General features: G+C 43.0%; 1 protein-coding gene across 2 annotated transcripts in view; it reads right to left on the reverse strand.

The window, feature by feature from the left end:
* BFSP1 (beaded filament structural protein 1) overlaps window positions 1–18,051 on the reverse strand; it is a 43,615-nt gene extending 25,564 nt beyond the window's left edge. Inside the window, exons 1-5 of one of the 2 annotated variants that reach the window (XM_021391830.1) lie at window positions 17,159–17,310; window positions 16,749–16,877; window positions 11,254–11,411; window positions 9,419–9,534; window positions 4,211–4,448 (exon numbers count right to left, since the gene is read on the reverse strand). The gene's annotated coding sequence lies outside the window, so the exon portion shown is untranslated. Of the gene's footprint in view, window positions 1–4,210; window positions 4,449–9,418; window positions 9,535–11,253; window positions 11,412–16,748; window positions 16,878–17,158; window positions 17,311–17,918 lie in introns of those variants that run through there. The other variant, XM_021391831.1, reaches the window with a different exon arrangement.

The raw sequence follows: 23,236 nt of genomic DNA on the forward strand, positions 1-23,236 counted from the left end.
AGGTCAGGGCTCAGGGCTGTTGCAGCTCTGCAGTTAAGCAGTGGTCAGGTACCAGCAGAGGGCTGCAGTCCTACAGCAGGAGCAGGCTGTAGGTCTGAGATTCTGCGCCAAATGCACCAGCTGCTGACAGAAGTAACACCAGTAATTCCTACAGAGAATTTGCTCTGGAACAAGATGGAATTCGTCCTTCTTGCACTGGTAGATGCGCTGAGCGAATGAAGCTCCTTCTGATCAAGGAGACCAGTGTCACTGGGGTTGGGAGCAGTCCCCGATGGAGATGCACGTGCAGCTGTGAAGCTGTGTACATCATACATTGCTCAGGACATACAACAAGCTCAGGTCAACACCATGAAGTTAACAGACACCGGAGACTGATCCCCTGCTGAGCTGTCCCCGTGAAATTAGGCCAGCACAGGATGACAGAGCTGTGCACACCGCAAAGAATGTGACCAAGGAAAAGAACACTGTGGCAATCATAAACAAAAATAAAACCAGCTTTAAATTTTTGGCCTGCTTCTCCTAGCAAGTCTGTAACTGCAGTGAGCTGTGAAATTCCAGTGTCAGGCAAGAACTAAGAAGCCAAGTTGTGTTTTTTTCTGCCATTTTGACCATCACCCAGAAAAAAAAAAAAAAAGCACACCATTATAAAAGAGCAAAATAAAAGATCAAAGATGAAAACTGGGTAAATACACTGGGTTTCGGTTTTTCTGGTTTCTTTTCTTCTTTTTCTGCTTTTGTCTTAAATAACCACTTGCTTTTGTTTGTTTGTTTCTTGTCCTGAACAACGCACAAAACAGCAAAGACAATGTATCATTAAAAGCATGAGATCTCTGGAAGATAACAGTTGCTATAGACCTCAGGCTGCTATGAAAAAGTGGAATGAGAGTCAAAAAAGAAAAATAAAAAGATTAGAGCTAATTGTAGGTAATGGTCCTCTTGGCATTCAGCTTCCCTCATCCCTCTACCTTGTTATTTAATAGTATCACTGATTTGGAAGGACAGAATTTTTTGGAGTTACATTGATATGTTTGCATGCTTTCATTCTGAAATTGATGCAAATTAGAAGTATCTATTTTCTCCTTGTAGAAATAACATTTGTTTGTTAGGATGTTGCTTCAGAAAACGTTAAGTAAAATACTACGTCCATTTTCTTGGTACTGAAAAACAAAAACTGGCATCTGAACATGTCTTATCTTTCAGAATGTCCCCTAGAAACTTCATTTTTCAACCCGAATTTTTCCATGCAAGCTTAATGTTTCTGTCATTTCTTTTCCTAGGGAAAAAACATTCCAATCAATAGCTAATTTTGATGGGGCCAATACTTTACAATACAGAAGAGAGAAAACAGACACATTTTTCTCCAGAGAATTTGCAATACAAGGGAAGATAAAAGACATCGTGCTGTTAATAAACTACTTGGCCTTTCCTTCCACCCAAGAAAAACTGAGTAGGAAGATGAGTTTTCTGATAGGGTGTTTGGTTGTTTTCCTATGAAAATAAACAAACAAACAAAAAAAAACAACCTGAGAAAATGCAGTTAGAGTGAATGTGGACTCCACTTGAGCCCTGGAGACGATAATCTGAATTCCTACAACAGACAGAACAATGAAAGCAGGAATGAGAGGAGATCACTAGGGAAATGAAGACTATACCTAGAATGAATGAAGCTGGAGAATTAGGGAAGGGAAATACAAAGAGCCTGGAAGGGGGTACCACAGGGGAACCTCAGTGGTGGGCTGGTACATGGCAGCTGTCCAGCCACATCAGCCTAGCAGTTTGGGGAGTGCTGCTCATGGTGGTGAAGATGTAGGGCTGGTCATGTCTGAGAAGGGATGATGATGGGATGTCCAGCCCGGCACAAAGGGTTAGGAATCTCCAACAGGTGGGAAGTTGGAAGTGGGACAGCAGGAACCCCATTGCTCTCCTGCCCTTTGCCCTGGGGGAGGCTTGGTGATGGCCTTGCATGCAGGCAGGTGGTGCCTTCAGTTACCATCATAGACAAAAAGAAGCGGGACAACAAGCTACACGTATTCCAGCATGGGCAAATCCATAAAGCTATCTCTGGTCCTTACAGCCAATAAAATCATCTATTCTCTGGGTTAAGCTAACATTTGGAGACAACAAAATCCTCCTGTCCTCATGGACATAAAAGCCGATAGGATAGAGGCCAGGCAGCACCATGGTGTGTTGGTCTCCTCCCTGCCACTGGTCACAGTAGCCATTCCTCCTTTATTCTGCTAGGAAAACCATGGTCTGGCCCCTGGCAAACAGTGACTTTCTCCTAATGGCTCCCATGCAGGGAGGTGTCTGCTCGCCTTACAGAGTTCATAGCAGATGCTTCTCAGCAATGTCTGGTCTGGAGCTGAATACACAGGCCCAAAATCAAGCATTACACCCTCAAAGCAGTGAGAAAAATGAATTTTGAAGACACACCAAGGATTTTTATTTTTCTTCCCCTGAAAATTAAGTGAAAAACAGCTAAAAATCCTGCCTTGAGATTCTGGAACTTAATAAAATCAGATAAGATACTTGGATTCACTGATAGCAAATATGTAATAAAAGCTACTGAGCCAGGCTAATTTCTACAAGACCATGTCTTCAGTGCATCTTCAAGAAAGCGGACCAGGCATCTTCTAATTCAAAAAAGCAATTTTGGAAACCTGCACTGTCTTTCTGGACAACCACTCAGCCTCGCAGAGCTGTCAAAGGCAGACGAGCAACAAACTGAAACCCAGATAGGGAGAAGTAAACAAACCAGGGGTTTGTGTCTGGGGAACAGGAAACTGAGAACTCACCGACCGCAACAAAATTGATCAAACAAAAAAAAGTTTAAAACACAACTAAACAAAACCCAACAACAGAACACCAGGCGCATGGGTGATGTTTTCTTCTATTTCCCTGATTTCTATTCACTGAAAACGAAGGAGGAGACGTTATAGCATTGTAATGGATGTAGAAGGACAAATTAAGGAATTTTGAGTAAATGAGAGCTGAGAACAAGATTACTTCCCTTTCTGCTTGTATTGCCTTTCAGTCCTTCTCACCACAAATCCCATTAAACACAAAGCATTATATAGCACTTTGTTAGTTCTCCTTCACCAGAAGTTCAGAAAACAAAAAGATAATGTCTGCGACTGGAGTAAAAGGCCTAAGTAATGTTTTTCAGAAAGGAAACCTATGCTATTGTTGAGGCAGCGATACATCTGTTCACTGCCACTGATGCTGATTGAAATGGTACAGCAATCAGCTTGTTATTGTTGCTATGGCACAAGATAGATTAAAGGACACGCAAGCTATAAATTTAGAAAGAAATTAATCAGGTTGACGCATATTGCGGAAAACATTAGTTATCACCATAAATCCAAAGTTTTCTGTGTTATAAAGACGTTTACAAAGTCTCCTGTTCATCTCTTTTTTGATTGCCTGCATCAGGGAGAAGCAGGTTCTGACTGGCTCCTGCTGTGGGCAGCTTGCCACGAAGGGCTCACATGGCTATTTCGGAAGTTGGGGGAATGATGAGCCTTGCTTGACTGGCTTCTGGGTATTTAGAGAGGGGACACCGATGCCTGGGGATACTGGGTCTCTCCTAGGCTCTCTGGATGCTCCCAGCAGATTATAAGGTTTTTCTTGCAGCTGAGTCACTGGGCTTCAGCCAAGCATACAGGCAGAGGAATGAAAAGAGAAAGGCTGCCCTGTGGGTTTGCAGGTCCTCACAAAGAAAGCACAGCAGAAGTAGATCTGAACATGGGATTTCACCTTCAAACTACCCACCTTCTGCTACTCTGCACCAGCCTGTAACATTGCCATCGTTCTCCTGCAGTGCAGAGCAGGGGCTCAGTTCAGGAGCATAATACTGCTTCTGAGGTGTGCACACGTTTGGAAGCAGGCTGGGAAACAGGCAGTGCACCACTTGCTTGGTGAGTGCTGCCTGCTCACCTCACAAATAAATGACGACTCTGATTCTTTTTTTCGTTTTTTGCTGGTCTTAGTACATCCTGTTATGAATCACCTGCTCTAAACACCTTGACAACTCTCTAAAATATGTTTCAAAGCCACTGCACTTTACACTTGTTGGAAAACTTAGGAATAGCACTTTAATGGAAGTGCATACCGTCCTCTGTCTCTAGCTTCAGCCTCTGTGAACTGTACAGGAAAGTGCCTTTTCAAGGTCATGGTTCTAATTAGCCCTGTAAGTGTTCTGCTGACTTACATCCAGGTTGTCTTGTGCCCGTGCTGCTGTAGCCTGAATCATCTGAGGTTTCCTTGCTGGTACTTCTGGCTGTCATCAAGCCTCCAGTCTCGACTGGAACCAAATAACCAAAGGAATGAGTAGAGCAGCAATTGGAGGCAGCTGTCATTTGGATCAAGCTTCCAGAATGAATTCCCTCAGGATCAGTTTTCTTTCTTTCTTGACATTCCCCAGAGAGACAAAAAGGCAAAAATGGTGTCTTTGGGAAGAAAAAAAAGAAAAAAAAAGGTCAGAAATGTGAAGAATGTAGAATATCATAATACAAGTACTTCACTAATTGGGTTTATCAAGGTGCCTGTCACGCTGCGAAAACACTCAAATCACTGCTCCACTCTTGAGAAAAATAATTACTTGTTTCCCTGATTAGACTAAAACACAAGTTGCTCTGTGAATACTTGCTAATCATCAATCTCCCAGAATGCAGAAAACAGCCGATACGTTACAACAGAAACCAACTGTGTCACAACAAATCATCCAGCTCGAGACTACAAACATAAACATGGAGCGTCTTCCGCTACATGCCCTCGTGAAGTTAACAAGGTGCACGGAGAGCCCAAATGGGCTATTATCTTCCAAGGAGACCGCTACTGATTTCAGCACTAAATGGATCAGATCATTATGCAAATAGATCCTAGGGTCAATTTAAAGCTGTTTGCAGCTGGTGAAGGACCAGCATCCTCCTGAATTAATGCGAGAGGCACGAGCAGCAATTCTGAGGATGAACAAGACTGTGGTCCTCAGTCATCTGGAGTGGCACGGCAAAGAAAGCCAACATGTCAGAACTGTGCAGCCTGAATTAGATATATGGCACAGACTGCACCAGAACAGGGCAGCAACGCTGAGTTCCCTGGCAAGGGGAGGTCCTGTTTTGGAAGAGCCATTCTGCCCCGAGAGGCCTTGCCACTTGCCACCCTTGAATCAAAGCAGACATGCTGAACTTCGGGGCACCGTCACACGGAGCATTGCTCCTGACACTGTGGCCTTTGCTTTTCAAAGCAAGAAAAACGTCACTTGATGCTCACCGCAGCATTACTTGATGGCCTCCTGCATTGACTCAGCCTGAATGCCAAGTATTTTTCAAGGAGTAGTTTTTATCTCAGGCTTGCGCTGCAAACAGCCTGTTATAAACACAGGAAATGACTGCACCCTGAACTACACCAGGATTGAGAAGAAACTACTACCTGACAAAAGAAAACAGATATAATTTACTCCACATTCATTGTCTCAGTGTTTAGAGAAGATTTCCAAAACACTCGAAACAAATTCTCCAACCACAGGCATGCAGAATGACCCCAGGTTCTGTGCCAGCTCAGCCTGGAGAAGAGAAGGCTCTGGAGAGACCTCATTGCAGCCTTCCAGCACTGGAGGAGAGCTTATACACGGGAAGGGGAGTGACTTTTTACATGGTCTGATAGTGACAGGCCAAGGGGGAATGGCTTTAAACTAAAAGGGGGGAGATGTAGGTTAGATTTTAGGAGGAGATTCTTTATTCAGAGGGCGGTGAGGCACTGGCACTGCTGCCCAGAGCTGTGGGTGCCCCATCCCTGGAGGTGCCTAAGGCCAGGTTGGATGGGCCCTGGGCAGCCTGAGCTGGTGGTGGGCAGACAGCCCACAGCAGGGGTTGGGGCTGGGGGGACTCTGTGGTCCTTTCCAAACCAATGCATTCTATGATTCTATGAAGTCGTTGTTCCTACACCATCTGCTCAGGAGATAATGGGACAAAGGAGCCTTTCAATAGTCTGGTAGCTCTCAGGCACATGGTACAGGTCCTCTCCTGTTGGAGTCCACTCCACTGGAGTGGCCACCGCTAGCTGCAGCTGCCAGGGGAAGGATCTGGCCGAGCTGGGCGCTGCAGATGCCAACACTGCTCCTCCTGCTGACTCCTGGCCCTGGCTGTCACTACCGTACCCGTTGTCCTTGCAAACTGGGAAGGGGAACGCTACATGTCACTTGCTATCTGCATTTCCCTTGTCTTCCAGCTCTGGCTTCACATCCAAACAGGCTGCGCCCAAGTTACATATTCCCAGCTGTCTTAAGGTGTCTGTACCAATTTATCCTTTTGTCATCACTTATATTTAGCACATCCCCTTCCACCTCACCCATCCACTCTCTGCTCTAACATCATACAATTCCTGTTTTGATGCTATCTGTTGCTTTCTCAACCTCCTTCCAGCTCAAGACTGGACTCACTGCTTTTGCTCACAACCTTCCACATGTATTTTTGCTGTGCTTGCTTGACCAATCTTGTTCTTGTCACCTCCACAGCAGTGCTGTAATTCCCAGTATTTCCAGCAAACTCATTTGCCAGATTCTGCTTTGTGCTCTCAGTATTTACAACTGCTTTTACATTTACAAGCCATTTTATATAAAAAAAGAACTTTTACCATAAGATAAATATACACATATATAAAGATATGCCTACCATAATCTTTTCATCAGCATTAGTAATTTTTTTTTTTACTGTAAATTTCACCTATTGTTAACTCCTCTCGAGTTCAGCATCCAGTGCTGCAGGCTAAATTGAGCTGGGGTGAAGGCTCTGTTTCCACCAAGAGTAGTGAATTTCAAAAGAAGTGATTTTTATTTTGTTTCCTGCAGTCATTTAAATGTTGACCTTCACTGTGAACGTTTCCTGTTTAATAAAGTGCATTTATCTTCTTGCTGTGAAAGGTTTGTGCAGGGCTGAAGTACCACAATTATTTTAAATGGCATCTTGAGGCACGTTCATAACAAACTCCCCGGTATGTCTTTTCATTTTAAATGGTTTATAAATGTTAAAAAACCAACATAACAAAATAGCAAAAGAAATTACTCTAAATTATTTACAGCAACCGTGCACCAAAAGCAGTAGCCCACAGCTATGCTTAGCTGTCAATTTATGTCCAGCTAGCTCCAAGGTAATGTCATATACTGTAAATGAGTCTAGCTGCAGGATGGAAAGAATGTGCTTGAACATACCCACGGATTTCAGACACACTGTCCCAGTTTGCTCTCTTGGGTTCAGCAGAATGCAATCGTATTTTACCCAAGAACGGGGTGAAATAAAGAAACAAAGCAGAGACTGCATTTTGGCAACGGCGTAGCTGCTGGTAGCTCTGGTTTCTGGAAGAAATCAGCTGTGTGAGCACTGCACAGGGCTATGCTCCTGCTCAACATTTTGGGTCATTGCAGCGCAGGCAACAGGCGTAGGATTACCCTGCTCCATCCAGCTCTTCAGCAGGGAAAATTGCAGGCTCTCCTTCCTGTTTTTTGCTTTTGTTTTTTGTTCTTTCTTTTAAACTTCTTTCAGCTGTGGGGAAATACACCCTGCAGGTCACTTTTTGAGCGCCAGGGCTATTTTCTATTACAATCACCTAAGGCTAAAGTGAAAGTACAGCACTAGGAAGGAGCAGTTTGACTAACACCAGCATGGATTCCAGCACCCAGATCTTTAAGACTGAAAGCTGGGGAAGGAAAATCTGTACGTGCAAAGCTACCGCTGCTTTTAGAAAGAATTAGGTTTCCTGTTCTCCACCAGAAAGCAAGCTAGAATATTTCTCTTTGCCCTGGGCCTATTTGTGCACATAAAATAGCATTTATACAGCAACATGTGGAATCTTCCCTTAGGAAGAGTAGAACTGTTCTGCATTCGATCCATGGCAGCAACTGCCGAGTTTCACTATTCCCTTTGCCTTGCCCAGTGCACACAAAGCAGCACAGTGTTTCAGGTAACTGCAGTCTTTCTGCCTCTGCCGAAGCCACAGCCTGATGCTCTTGAAAGGAGCAGCACACCCACCCCAGCAGATGGTATTCCCCTTCCTCTTGATTTATTAGCCGTTTCAGAAGCAGGGCTCAATTAAATCAAAGGGTGAGACAGAGTCACTCTGCATGTAAATACATACTAATTCCTACAGACACACAGTGTTATTGATGGCACAAGCACCCACAAGGCATCTTTGATCACCAACACCCTTTTATGGCTACTGGTGTTCATGATAACATACTCAGATTTAAGTGCTTCTAAGTCAGGGAGCCTATAAGCGTGTGTATATATACCTATATTTTTTACATAGCTTGACAGTTCCCCCTTGAATAGGAAGGTTGTGGAGTACTCATCTTGCTTCCCTCTTCTTATCAGTTACAAAGTCAAGGCTGAACCTCCTCAAAGCTACACTTGTAGTTTTAGTGGCTCACGGACACTGGAATTAAAAGTTTTAGTCTTAGTTACTGCGCCCTTTATCACAAGTCTATCCAGTTTATGTCGCTGTGTTAGTTTACCCATTTCCCTATTGCTCAGCATTCCCTTTAAACTTACAAGGACTGTTGCTGGACAGCCTTAAGGAAGCAGGAGTGCTCCCACCTTTCCACATTCCCTTATAAAAAGGAGAGAAACAGTGTCTCAGAGCGGGAAGGATAAGAAAGAGTTCTTCCATACTTTGGAAGATTTGCAATGCTGAAGATAACTTAAATCCCAAAAGGAGCTCTTCTATTTTTCAGTCCTTATAAACTGCAGGACAACACGCTCGCAAGTCTGCCTGGTCCTATCATGTAAGCAGCCCTGGTAGTTACTGGATTTTGTTCACATTTGATCTGTTTTTAAGCTGCCACTCTGTTGTGCTCCAGGATTTAGGCACAAGTCACTTGAGTGCTTTTTTTTTTTTTCCCTGGTTGAGAAAATGCTTCTTGTTGCTTTCTGTTAAAAGAAAATGATACCTGTTTTTAAGTGTGCCTACTCTAGCAGCGTCTCTTTAGTATCACAAGCACCTCCCTCTATTGATATCTTTATTTTCCAAGCAGTATCAATTTGGTACTTTGCTGTCTCTGAGATGAAGATAACAATTTCTTTTTGGAGCTGAATTTTCCTAGGCTGCTCACATCTTCACAGATGGGGTTTTCTGAGAACAGAAAAACAAAAGGTGTGCTATGAAGGGTAGATCAGAAGCTTGTCCTCGAGGGCATACTATGAGCCTCAGGCAGCTCTTCTACAGAAGGAATTGCTTCATAGCCTTTCCATGAAACATTCATTTGTTTCTTCCTCTCCAGTTACTATGATTAATACAATGATTCCTGTCCAAGTCCAAACAAACCCCAAATCACAACAAATTAAACTGACTGAAAACAAGCAATAAATACTGCCAACAATAAACAGCCTTTAGTCTCATAAATTAGGAATTGCAAGGCAGTAAACACCTCACTTAGATCTTCCTTTTCTCACGCAGACATCAGTGGGGAGTTTGTATGATTTCAGAAGCCAGAAATTTTCCTCCATCCTTCTTCAGCTAAAGAAAAAGGGCAGATTGCACCATCTGTTTAGAAAAAAATGAAGATACATTGATAGAAATATTCCACACCACACTAACTTTGTGCAGTCAAATTACAGCAATATCAGTGGTCCAGCAGACATGATGACATGTTATCTACATCTATTTTTGTGGTTAAAAGAAAATAAATATTCTCAATTATATATTCTTTTCATTTAGAAGTAAACTCTCTACTACGTGGCCCAAGACTTGATCCTCTTACAACAGCAAAATTTGCATCTCTTCTGCCGTCAATAAACACAGATCTGAAGTGTTGCAATTCTACCCCAGTGTCTGTTTGCTGAGATAGTTGAACATATTGTAATTAGAATAGCCACAGCAAGCACACTCTCGTGAAGCACAAAGGTGTTACCATGACTCCAAACTTCACTAACAAAGCCAAGATACGTAGAATTCTCAGAAATATTGTTCCTTCCTGATGTTTTCATACCTATCCTGATTAATTCCAGGTACAGATTCCATTATCAACTGAGCCTTTATTTCTGTTTCCTTCATTTCAGATGAGTATCTAACAATGCGGATGAATGTAGCTTTGATTTCTTTTTCCTGTGATCATGCTCTTTTTTTTTTTTATTGCTGTCTCTTGTTTTCTATTTATGACTACTGATGAAATGTCATTTAATCAAGCACAATTCCTAGTTAATTAGGTTAGCTGGAGTGTATCTTAGCATCCTTGTTGGGTTCTCCATCTCTCCTTAACGATGACTATACTGGATTTTCTTGTCGTGGTAAATCTCCACAAAGATTTTGTTTTGAACATAAATTTGTACATACTTTTCTAGGACTATTTAGGAAAGAATTCAGAACACTCTCAAAAAGATGCTGGGGTGAACTGAAGCATAGAAAGAAAGGCAAACCCTACATTTAGTTTATAATAATGATCTGCCCAAGTGTGCAATTAGGAGAAATTAGGTAGATAACAGTTCTGCAGAAAAGAGTTGATGGTAATAACAGGGCTGATAAGTTCACCGGGAGTCAGCAATGTCCTCACATTTGTAACAGAGATAAGCATCAGAGTGGGACATGATGCATGAGTGCTGGGTGTTTAGAGCAGCGAGGGGCAACCAATAACAATTGGCACGTGTGAAATGGATGCCTGTAGGGTAAATGAATAATCCGATCTCTGTGTCCTCTCTAGGAAAGACAGGCAGTGACCCCATAACAGGGACAAGGAAACTCACACATTCATATGAAATACAAGAAGATTATTGCTTGGCTTGACACGCAGCTCATACGATGGATGTCTCCACTTCGATGAATAACATCTGGATGGATGTGTCATTACAAGAGGACATGTGTCAAACAACTCATGTCTGGTCTTTGGTTCCTTTCTTACCCAACAGTGGAGGGAAAGAAAGTAGAATATTCTGCTTTCTCTCAATACAAAAGTAGGGACTTAAAATGGGAGTAATCAGTGGAATTGCATCCTTTCAATCAAGTAAAGAGTGAGAAAGGAATTCAGGAAAAATCTCTGTGGGGAAAAATAAAAAACAACACAAGTATCTGGATAATAAAAAGAGAAACGAAGTCAAACTTCTAGAACAGTAAAAAGACACAACTTGGCAGGAGCTAGTAAATAACAAAACTTCCAGGAAAAAAAAATGAGTGGTTTAAATTACTCAGTATATGTACAATAAATAACACCTGCTTCCTGACAATGAATATAGCAGATAAGAATGATGAACTGTTGGGGGAAAAACATACCAGAATTCCTCCAGGAAATAACTTCATCTTCAAGACGCTTTCAAACAGATGCAGCGAACAAGAACAAGTAGGAGGGCTGTGAAGAGCTGTAAGCAGCAGTCCAGCAATCAGAATATCCTGAGTTGGAAGGGACCCCCAAGGGTCGTCACATCCAGCTCCTGCAATGATACCAACACGATTTGCTGGGGTGCATGTTCATGGAGCACAAACACCTTATGTCCTAAAGATGGGAAGCCTGTACAGCTCCGAGTGCCATTACTGCCAGGATTCTTGCTCCCCAAGAAGCTTGGAATGTCCATAAGGCACAGCTGCTGCACAGTTGGGCTCCCAACCCCAAGCCCCACAGCTGTCCCAGGTCCCCCTCACTCAGTACACCTGCAGTAAAGAAAATAGTGATTGTATTCAAGGAGGATTGCTCCTATCCAGAGCGGACCCAGATCTGGTGGCCTGATCTGGGTTTTGGCATCTGCCTCCCTCCCCTCTTCCCCAGGCCTTCACCTTCGGTCATTTCCCACTGCCTTTCCAACCCTCTCCAAGTAATTATTCCTCTTCCCAGAACATCCTTTACCCTGTCAACAACCTCCTGGTAATTAAATGGTCAGAAACTGTTGTGTTGTTGCAGGGAGAGTGTAGCACAGAAAGGGACTAGCAACAATTTTCTGATCCATTCAGGAAACCACTGCTGAAACAGTCCTCTGTTCCCTATCACACCTCTTTTGTCTGTTTTCTTTTTTTTTTTTTTTCTTTTTTTTATGTTTATGAAAAATAACCAGATTTGCTCCTCAGGGTCTCCAGTTCCCTTCTGCACCTGCTGTTTTCTGCACCTTCCCAGCTCCCACTCCTCATCTTTGCTTCCACCCACCTCCTCTGCAGGGTGTGAGTTCCTTTCCCTTCCCGGGGTGAAGCTCATCTTATTTCTGCCAGTTTTTCCCTCCTTCTGAATGAGCTTTACCTTTGAAGTGCTAGGCACACTGTAGGATCTCCAGGCAGTTTCACCCCACTCTCTAGGAAAGGACACCAGCTATTACCATTTTCCACAGCATCTCCCTAGAGAAGTCTTGGCTCAGCTCAGCTCTGACATTTATCATTGTTGCTGAGTCTTTCAGCCACTAGCCAATACGCCAGAGAAAGCTTTTTTTGTCAGTCAGTGTGAATATTTCATGAGCTGCTGCACAAAATAATTCACTGAAATTCACTTCTAAGCAGCTCAGGTACAAACTTCCTATCAAAGAGCATCTGACCATCTCATATGACAGGACTTCCTTTTATCTATTTCCAAATTTGCCAAAAACTTGAACTCTGAGGTTAGTACCTGTTACTTTGTCTTTCCTTCTAATCAATTCTAGTTACACTTCTTACCGCCCCTTCCCACTCACTTTAGACTGAGGCTGACATTACTCAGCCTTTCCTGCTAGACTTCACAACCTCACACTGTGGCTAGTGCTCCACTGCACAGGCCCCCACCTGGACAACACCCTGGGTGTCTCAGGAGAGATTACTTCAGCATAAGAGTTTACTACAGATGTAAGTTTACTACAGGGGCTGTGGTGTTATGACAGCAAGAAACTTGAGCAAAGCACCAGGGGTAGCTTCAAGTGCAGGGCTGCCTGAGATACTATGCCTTGCTGCGCAACAGACATGAAAACACTGATGCATGATTATTAAGATCTCTGCTTGAGATATTTTCAGAGAAAATATTGGTGTCATAGTTTCTCCACTTCCCTTTTGGAAACACAAAGTAGTTTTGGTACGGCAGCATAAAAGAAAGACAACAGCACAAGAAAAGGTGCCATTCACTAAATACATAGCTAACAAGAAGCATTTATATCCAATTCTGCTCTGAGATGCGATACATCTAAAAGCCTTCTGTCTGCATCTTTCATCTGTGAGATCCATTGACACTGTTCATTAAGGTTGTGGTTCACTAAGAAGCCCAAAGAACTGTGATCTAATTCACTTGGAAATTCATTTATTTTACAATTCCATTTCATAATTAATTGCTTTCACTACCATTAGTCACCTCTCCACAAAAGCAATGAGATCCTGCAGTGCCTGGGCTAGAATTACAGACTTTCTCTGCTGAATTCCAGTATTAAGACCAGAAACACTGATAGTTCTGTATCACACTGAAATACATTACTGGCCTCTGTTATCTTCATATAGGCTTCTGACAAGACTGCAAGCAACAGATTTAGCTCACTGTCCAAATTACTGAGGGAACAGGGCCAAGAATATATTAGGGAATATTAAATATCATTAAGAATTTAGAAATAAATCCACAGTTTCACAACTTGCCACTGAGGTACAAAAAAAAAAAAAAGATAACTTTTCTTTCAAAAATTTGCAAGTTCATATTAACAATTCCACTCTTCATCATTTGATGGGGGAGATATAACCACCAGAGACACCAGAAGAAGAACGACTTCCATCTCTGCCTTGCGTAACAAATTACCCTGGCTTGCAGCCGACTGCTCTCCATCTCCAAAGTGATTAACAGTGTCACAAACCAGGTACCCAGAAGCCATAGCATTCATAATTGCATTACGATTCATTATCACTTTAACTCTGCACACAGAGGAAAAGCTAAATTGAACTGAATACCTTCTCAGCCTTAACTTGCTCTTTTTCATTAATAGATCTTGAAGTGTTAAAGGACACCATGAGCTTTCTTAGCTGTCTCAACAGAAAGCTGAGGCCTCAGCAAGACAGCACCTGTATTCTTTGTAGGTTCTCCAGACTGTGTGAGGCCAAAGGAAATCAAAAAGTTTAGTAAAAAAAAAAAAAAAATTGGCTTCAAATATTTAAATATTAAATACTTAAAGCTTAGTTGAACCTCATAAGAAGTTGCAATTAGAGAATTGCAACAGGAAATCTTTAGCAACTACAACAATATCTTCTTTAGAAGAGCAGCACATGAAGAGAAGTAGCTAAAGCCCTTTGGAGCAGCCTTCCTGTATGACACATGACCAAACATACACACCTCCATTTCTATGCAGATATCCGCATCTTGGTGTGCCATGCCTATCTCTAGCTCTTACAGCAGCACTGGGATCTCAGGATCAGACACAAGTTCAGCCAGCCAGGAAGTGCTTAACAGCAGATGTCCATCCATGGAATATCCACGCTGCTGCTCTCTTGTGTATTTTCACACTGCCCATCTGTGCCTGTGCTCAGCTAAAACACCATGCTCACAGCGTGTGGTTCAAGGCCCTTCCTGACCTACAAAGTGATTTGCACACTGATTTCAGAGTGCCTTTGAGATGTATTTTTTTGCCCTTTTGTTTCATCAGTTATTCGATGGGAACAAGAGCTGCAGAAAGCACTTGCTTTCACTCTTCTTCACTCTATCTCCCTTTGTAAAGTCTCTTCAGTGTCTGCCTCACAATTGTTCCAGGAATATTAACAGCCGCAAACTCTCAGTTTCAGATTAGCAGCCAGAATTAGGTTTGCTCATGTGTTTAGGAGCTTTTGCAGGCCACTGATGGAATGTATTGGCCAGTGCTGTTGCAACAGGGCTGCAGATGCTAATGGTTTCCAAAGCTTGGTGTATTAAATCACCCTACTTACAGCCTATTTCTTCTACTGTCAAAAAATCAGTAGGAAGCTTTGCAGCGCATTATTCCTTAGAAAGAGCATAGTGGGGAGCAAATTATTAACACTCCAAAGTCACCCATTAGACAGGCAGGCACACGCATAGCAAGAAGCAGTGCTGGTGACTGACCCCACACTGAAGCAAGGCTTGAGAGCAGATGCTCAAACATTCCTCAGTGAGCATTTCCAGGCGCAGGCAGGGCCAGAGCTTATTCATGTTTCATGACACTTCAGTGATGCTGTCTGACCAGATTTGTGCTCTTTGCTTTAATGCTTCTGGACACCAGCCCCAGCGTGGCACAGCAGCTCGCAGGATTAGTTCTGCAGCTGTGTGGCTGGCTGGCACCGGCCAGGGGTGCAACTCTTTCACTTAGCAGATGTCATTTAATATTAGTCAGCTGCCAGATATCAGAATTCTTTTACCCTGACATCGCTGTTCTTTTTAGTTTGTGTGGCCTCTGCAGAGGTCTGACCTTGTTTGCATTCACGCCTGCATGAGGCATTTGTAAGCAAAGACTTGCATTTATTTCTACTTTTAGCTGAACCCAACTTTCACAACATGCACTGACATTGCTACAGCACCATCTCCAATCATTCAGACATCTTACCACAAAAGAGTGGCAGCAAGCTCATTTGGTTCATCAAGTAGGCACAGCAAAAAAAAAAAAATCCCCTTGACTTAGCCTTCCAAATGGCTCTGATTTTAATTCTACTCTAGGGCTCCTAATTGAGTGCCTCAGAGGAGAGCCACCTTCTTCCCCCTCCTTCCTCTGCCACATGTTACCTTCACTTCATAAGTTTGCCAGTTGCTTTTGCTGGGACAGCAGCCACACACAGCCCTTGCTTTGCTACCACACGAGAAAAGCATGTCTCCACCACTAAGTTTTCAGCTTCTCTAAAAAAAGGTTGGGGATGTTTTTCCACCTTTTGTACCTCTTTCCTATTTACATGAAAAAAACTACTTCATTTAAATGTTGATATTGTCATAAAAGCACAGCTCAGAAAGCACTGAACTGCAGTGTTAAGTAAACTAGGAGGCCGTTGTTATGCTTTTGTCTTTAACTTAGTTCTGGAAGGGGGTGAGAGAAGTGGGAGTATGTGCCCATTAGATTCTCTCTCTCATCCAAACTGCATTAGCAACAAATCAGCTAAGATCTGGTACTTTTTAGTTTTGTTGAATTTAGCAATTGCTTGAGAACTTTCTATCAAGTAAATATGATTAACTCATAGTTAATTACTGCAGTATCCCAACCCCACTCTGCATGTGCTCTGACCATAGTGGTCAACCACAGACCTGTGATGCTCAGGAATCAGACTCCTGCCAGAAACACTGGAGAAGAGGAGCAATTCTTCATGTCTGAATGCAGTAAAGTAGTCTATAGTTACAAAAATGGAACAAGAAAAACCACGGGAGACTTTGCATTAAGAAATAATCTGGCACATAAGAGCCCAGTGGAAAAAAACACAATTTTTCTTCATCACGTGGCGTTGCTTCTTTTGCCATCTTTGCCATTATGAGTTTTAGCTTTGTAAATGCCTCCCATCAATTCATTTCTCCTAGCACTGCAGATCAGTACTTTCAGATCCCCAGGCTTTAACTCTTAATTATGTGCCGTGCATTTATCCAAAGTGAATGAAAAACTTCACCTTAACTCTGGTTTGGGACTAAAGTCTCTGTGATGTGGATGGGCAGACAGGAGCTTGCTATCATATGAAAACACACACCCTCATCGCAAAAAAACCATCAACACTCCCCCACTGTCCTGTACACGCCATTCTCATAAAAGCACCTCTTGAAAAGGCACAGGCCATCCTATTTCCCTTAATTAATGACAGCTTATCAGTGAACTAGCACTAAAACTCTGTGCTGCTGAAGCTGAGCTGCTGCACAACAATGCGCTTACCCAGTTAAGGGGATAGTAACACGCCATGTACATCACTGTGGGATTCCAGATACGTTACCAAAAGAGAACAGCTCACAGTTCAGCAGCAGCCCATGTATGCAATCCTCTTTGATGCACCTTATTTGGCACCTACAAGGCAGTTAGATGAGTTATCAGAAAAAGGATGAAAATTGAACCTCCCACTAGGTTCAATATTCTTCACAAGGTTTTAATGCTAAAGCAGATGAGTTACAACCAGTAAGAAAGACAACCTTTGTGCCAAAATGCTTTGATGAAAGCTAGGAAGGCCAGATAACGGGGATACACCAGGTCAGGGGCCAACCACTGAGGAGATAGGACCACAGACAAAACCACACCAACCAGAGACACCATCTACAGGACAGAGACAAGCCTAAAGAAAAGAGACTTACATCATTGGCTTAGATGAGGTCCGTGCAAGAGACACGTCTAGAGAAGCAGCAGCACAGCTCTGAGAAGGTTCTAGATGCCCAGGGCTGTTCTTAATTAGTGCCAGCAGGTGTGGGTGAGCCCCAGGTGAGGCTGCTCATAGTAACAAAGCTAATGGTGCCCTTGGGACACTGGCTTCCTCCTGCAGTTGCTTTTAGAGGCATAGGCTGATGGCAGAAACTCAGCAGTAAAGGGCTATGACCTGAGCCTTGTGCTAGGAACAAGCAAGCTGTACTCCAGAGGTGAGAGGCTGGTGATTTGGGGAGGCTATCTTAAAGCTGGGCTTGGAAGACAGGCTTGTGACTTATTTGTACTTGGCCAGACTAACTCAGAGAAATGCCTCTCCAGAGGTCCAGCTGGCATCAATAACTGCTTGAGCTCAGGAAACCCTTGGAGTCATACAAGGCCTCTGCTTAGAAGTGGCAGCTCCTTGCAGACATACAGGCTGCTCTGGATATTGGAAAATAAAGCAGCTTTTTAATTATTAAAAGATATATTCATCAACATTTATCACACGCACTCTTTACAAGCTTCGCTTACATCAACAAAAAGAATTCCCCACACCAAAGTCATCACTACAAAGGTGAACAATTTACAAAATAAGCTGTACAAAATCAGGAGTCCCATCTAGCTTACAAATACTGCAGCTCTTACAAGATGCCTCCCACTGAATTTCACTTCTGTGCAATGCTGAGCCTTAGGGGTTACCTCAGTCTGACTTACCTGCTTATCTCAATGACTGTAGTATCTCCCTACTGAAGGAGAGAAGTCACTCTTGCAGTGGAATGACTGTGTTGCCCTAGCACACTGCTTCTGTAGTGTCTGTTCTACAGAAATCCTGTTAAGCATCCCTTGCTCTGAGGGAGGCAGAGAGGGAAGGGAAAGCTCATCTGGGGTTAGCACTGTGAATCATATAAATAAGAGGAGAGAACTGACAAACAGCCAATATTCTTTAGCCAAATAAGAAGAATGTCAAAAGCAGTATTTTGCCTTTGGCAGATCCCTTAATTAAAGGAACCTTTTATCTACCTGACTCAAGTAGCTTGCCCTCAATACTACCGTATCTGACCCCACTGCATAGATTGCCCTGTTCCTGACACACTAAAGATCACTCATGTTGTCTGTGACTTTTCCTAGAGCACTATATGCTTAAGTACTTGACAAGTGACACATGCTGTGCATACCACAGCCAAGCCTGCCGACAGAATCATCCAAGCTGCCTTCTTGCATGCTAATTTCTCATAACTGTTTTAGGAGAAAAAATGTAAAAGGAAGAAATGGGCATCAGGACCATGTTTTGACCAGGTTAGCAGCTCCTGCACTACTACTGATCTGGTTTAAGTTGGCAAGGAGCAGTGCCCAGCAGTGTTCTTTTCTGGCATGCACTGGACAGTACTACAAAAAGTACTTAAATACCACGGTGGATTAAAAATATATATATCTTCAGGCTCTCAAAGAGTTTACATTAACAAAAATAGTAAATAAGCCATCTTCTACTACAATGCAGTGCTGCTGCAACTAAGCCAAACCAAATCCTGCAGTCGTCATTCCTCAAATTCCAGCTGTTTCCTTCCATCTTACCCTCTCCTCTGTTTGCACAGAGTCCCCCTTCCTTCTCATGTGTGGCAACAGAAGCAGTAGGGCAGGGCTAACCACTGCCACCTCATGTTTCTTTGTGGGGCTCAGCTGATGCACTGGGATGCCTCAGATGGGATGGTTTGTCTCCAATACTGTCCGCCTTCTAAAAGAGGGGAGATTTAGGTTAGATGTTAGATGGAAATTCATCACTAAGAGGGTGATGAGGCCCTGGAACAGGCGGCCCAGACAAGCTGTGGGTGCCCCATTGCTGGAGGCACCCAAGACCAAGTTGGATGGGGCCCTGGGCAGCCTAAGCTGGTTGGGGATGACCAGTCAACAGCAGGAGGGCTGGAATGAGATGATCTTCATGGTCCCTTCCAACTCAAGCCATTCTATGATTGACAGCAGACGTGATCTGTCATCATAACAGACTTCATGCTGTCTACACAGCCTATTTTGGTTTGAGGTTGGGCTGCAGTCACTAGTTTGAAGAAAATACAAAAGTATCCTTAAATTTTTTCAACTGCTCTTTCCTTCTTTCCCCACTCCATGTCCTATAACATTATGGGTATCCAGCACTTGGCTCTGAGTAACACTGATAGCAAAAATCACAAGATAGTGATTAAACATTAAAATGTCATCCTTGGCTTCTCTATGGAACCTTAGCCACTCCCATCAGCTCTGGTTTGATTAAGGACTGCATTAAGCATTAGTCTTCACTGCTTTGTGACTTCTGAAATATTGTCTGAAAATGAAATGTGTTGTCCTGGAAGAAGGTCAGCTCTGTCCCAGTCTATGAACTACACTGAGAAGTGGGAATCTTGTGGCTAATAATACCCGAGGCATTATTTTAAAGATAAAAATGTTTAATGTACAATAATGAAGCATATGATGAATGTCCAAACAAACAACATTTTCTTCAGTTTTATATTCCCAGAAGCACAGAAATTAATGGCCACTAAGTCAAGAATCAGCCAATTACAGTGGCATACTGTTACAAAGCAGACTTCATTCCAAAACCAAAAAGAAAACTTCAAAATGCTCAGAAACACTCAGTGGTTTCTGATCATGGCTTTAAATTCAATTAAGCTTGACTTCATCAGCGCTACGTGAAAAGGGTGTGCAGTTTATCCTTGTATTTCCTTCTGCTCTAGCTGAGGTAGCTTGCCCTTTTAGAAATGAAGGTGGAAAAAAAGCAAGAAGGCACGTATAAAGAACAACTTCTGGAGGACGAGTTAAAAAAAAAAAAGACAAGAATAATGAAATTATCACACTTGGGAAGCTTCTGAAGAGAGATACACCCTGCCTCTTCGTTCAGGGTACAGACATTTCATGCCCATGCAGCAATCATAAATGCAAATGGATTTTGTAACCAAAGCAGCAAGGGAGAACATTTTGGTGGACAAATGTTTCTTGAGGAGCAACTTCTGCAGGTAAAGGGCAGAGCTGTCCCCGGGGAAAACAGCAGGCAGGAGTAGAAGGCAGGCACAGGGACCCTTCCTGCACCCAACCAGTGGTTCACTGCACCTGCAGCTTCAAACACAAGGAACCAGTACTGTGGGGCTTTGCTCCTGGTCCATCGTGCCCAACCCTGTGCCACTTCTTCCCAATGGTGAAGGCTGAAAAAGGAGTGGCATGTCAGAGCATGCGATAAATAGTTTTGCTAGTTAATAATGAGGAACAATGCCTGTTGAACGTTTTTATCCCATAATTATGGAACAGCAAGTAATGCGCTCCTAAAGAGATAACAGAAGGTGAATTCATCCTTGATATTACATCCAAACCACTTTCTTTCATGAAATATATGACTGGAGATATATGTGCTCAAGTGTGCTTTCAAGGACGTAAATCTGTCCTGAAAATGATGGGATTTTCCAAGCATAAAAGTAAGGCAGAGCAATGAGGTGAGACTTGAAAAGACACCGGCATGTTTTTGATCCTTCTTTCTACCAAGCAGGGAGGTACATTTTGCTATAAGTACATGCAGTGTAATACCAACTAAGACAAAACTGCCTTGCAGAAAGACAGTAAGCTGGTGAGGACTGAGGTGTGCCTAGCTTGCAACCAACTCCTGCCACTGGAGCTGATCCCACTGACCAGGAGTGGGACCAAAACCCAAAGCTATTCTCATTAAGCTACACCCAGGGTGATGCTATATTCAATCACACAAGAAATGAAATGTACCCTTTTTTTTTTTTTACATGACGATTTCTGATTTATAGCAATGTAGCTTATCATTTGTAATATCACATTAGGCAAAACGAATCCTGGGTAATTTCAACCACATCAGTCTTGCATATGTGGAAAAGATCTCAAAAGAATTATTGGTTTAGAAAGCAAAATTCTTTATTCAAAATCTGTGTTTTAAAGCTAAAAAGCAAATCTCCCATGTGTGTACTGAATGAATTTCGATCTTGCTTCTAGGCCAGTACTAAAGGTACTGTTTCCCTAATAAACTCATGCTAGAGGTCCAAGATATATTTCTCGTAACCACTATCTGAAGGATGGATGTTCTGAAAATGAGAAATGAACACACTATTTACCTACCGCAGCACACCAATCAATGCAAAACAGAAGCAAGCTTCCCCACTTCCACTGTGACAAGAGGCAGGTTTCCCTGCCCAGACCATGCTGAGACTTTATCTGTAATAAAGAGCTTCCCACTGCTGGGCTGACAAAACGCCCCTCCGCCAGCCAGCTGTTAATTACTGACATCCAAGTCTAATTCGCTCCTCCTTTCCCCTCCCATGCAGAGTAGCTCTCTGCTGTTCCGCTGGTTGCAGCTGTGTTAGTTGAACTGACTTCCAAGTAAGGCTGCTTTCATTTGGCCAGTACCACTGCACTGCAGCTGCCAGGTTCAACCACGTATTTCCTGAAGATGAGTCTCCCTTGCACTCCCTTACCTTAAGCACTGCTCATTCCAGCTGATCCATAATATGCAGTATTGCTTTAGGGGATTTTTCCTCCAAGCTGCGAGCTGGGAGAAGTACCACTGGGCACAGAGATGGGATGCTGCCATCTGAGCCTCTTTCACAGAGGTACATTGTGATCTAGAAGGTAATCACTGTGGAGCGTGTGCTAAAAGTCCATAGAAGTGCAGGATTGGTGTCTTTTCAGCATCACTGTTCCTTGCAGTAAAAGTAAATTTAGAGTATGACAGATGATGTATTTTTTTAGTCAGGGACTCAGAGGCTTGCCATAAAGAAAGCAACAGCAGAGAAGCAATCAATACAAACATCTCATCCTTCCATTAGGAAGCTGATCCAGAAACACAACCTGTCAATGCCACCCTTGCCTTTTGGAGGAAGGGTATTTGGGGAAGCATGTTGGGGGGCAAACATATTATAATGAACCAATGCTGGATCTTGTGGCTAGACTCAAATCCCTCCAACGGAAAGGAAGAAAGCAGGGACTGTGGGCCGGGCTGTCATCTTGCATGGCTGGGCACTCTGCACGTGCCACTCTGCTTTCAGCTCAGTTTGCCTTGGCTGTTAGTTTCCTGCCTCCTGCCTCTACACTCTCAGTAAAAGCAACATTAATCATTTTAAATCAACACTGAATCTTTCTAAAAACTAGAATTATGAGGAAAACTAGTTGAAGTTCAGATTTTTTTTTTCCTTAAAGTGGTATTATATAACTCAATACTACCAAAAATCATAGAAATGAGGCCAGATGGGCAATGGTCTCATCACACTCTGGCAGAGAGGCTGAACTTTGAGTGCACACTAGTTGATGAAAACAAATCGTTCAGTTTCAGCACAAACCCCCTGGTGAGGCTGAGAAACAAGCAATAGCATCTTGTTGCCCTGGGCCAGGGTTGCTTCCCTGCAGTACAGCAGACTGGAAACTGTTACTGATTCCTATGGAAGAAGCAGGAGAAAACCAGCAAAAAGAAGTCAAAGGCTACACCGCAGGTAGTCAGGAGGGAAAATCCACTAACAGTTGACTAATGGGCTTGCACAAAATGAAATTTATTCTTGTACTCTTTTTGTCTTACATCAGGAAATCGGTAGCTCACTGCCTGCATGCACAGCAGCTCCTGATGGAACTGCTAAGAAATGAGGTAAGTACTATGAGCAGAATCAGCAGTTACTGTGTATACCTCCTCCATCACATAAGGGATGAAAATATTCCCCTCTACCATTTTTTTTGCTTAGGAATAGGAGAGAGAGAGGGCTTCCAATAAATGTTCTTTATTTCCCTCCCCATGTCCCCACTGTTTGTTTTCTTTCTCAGTCCTCATGTCTTTGCTGGCATGAGAAAGGCAGCAGATGCTGCCCAAGCTGTAAAGATCCCTGGATCCCTTCAGTGCATCACATTCATAAGCATCTCACATATCTAAATCTTCGCGTCAACCACGCTGCAAAGAACTGTCCTAAGCTAGCCCAGAAGCTGTAAGAGCAATGATTTTTAACAGTGGTAAGTGGAGGTCAAGATACGTTTGCAGAAGAATTAATGCCCAC

This window comes from Numida meleagris, chromosome 3, assembly GCF_002078875.1.
Source record: "Numida meleagris isolate 19003 breed g44 Domestic line chromosome 3, NumMel1.0, whole genome shotgun sequence".
In the NCBI taxonomy this organism is placed as follows: domain Eukaryota; kingdom Metazoa; phylum Chordata; class Aves; order Galliformes; family Numididae; genus Numida; species Numida meleagris.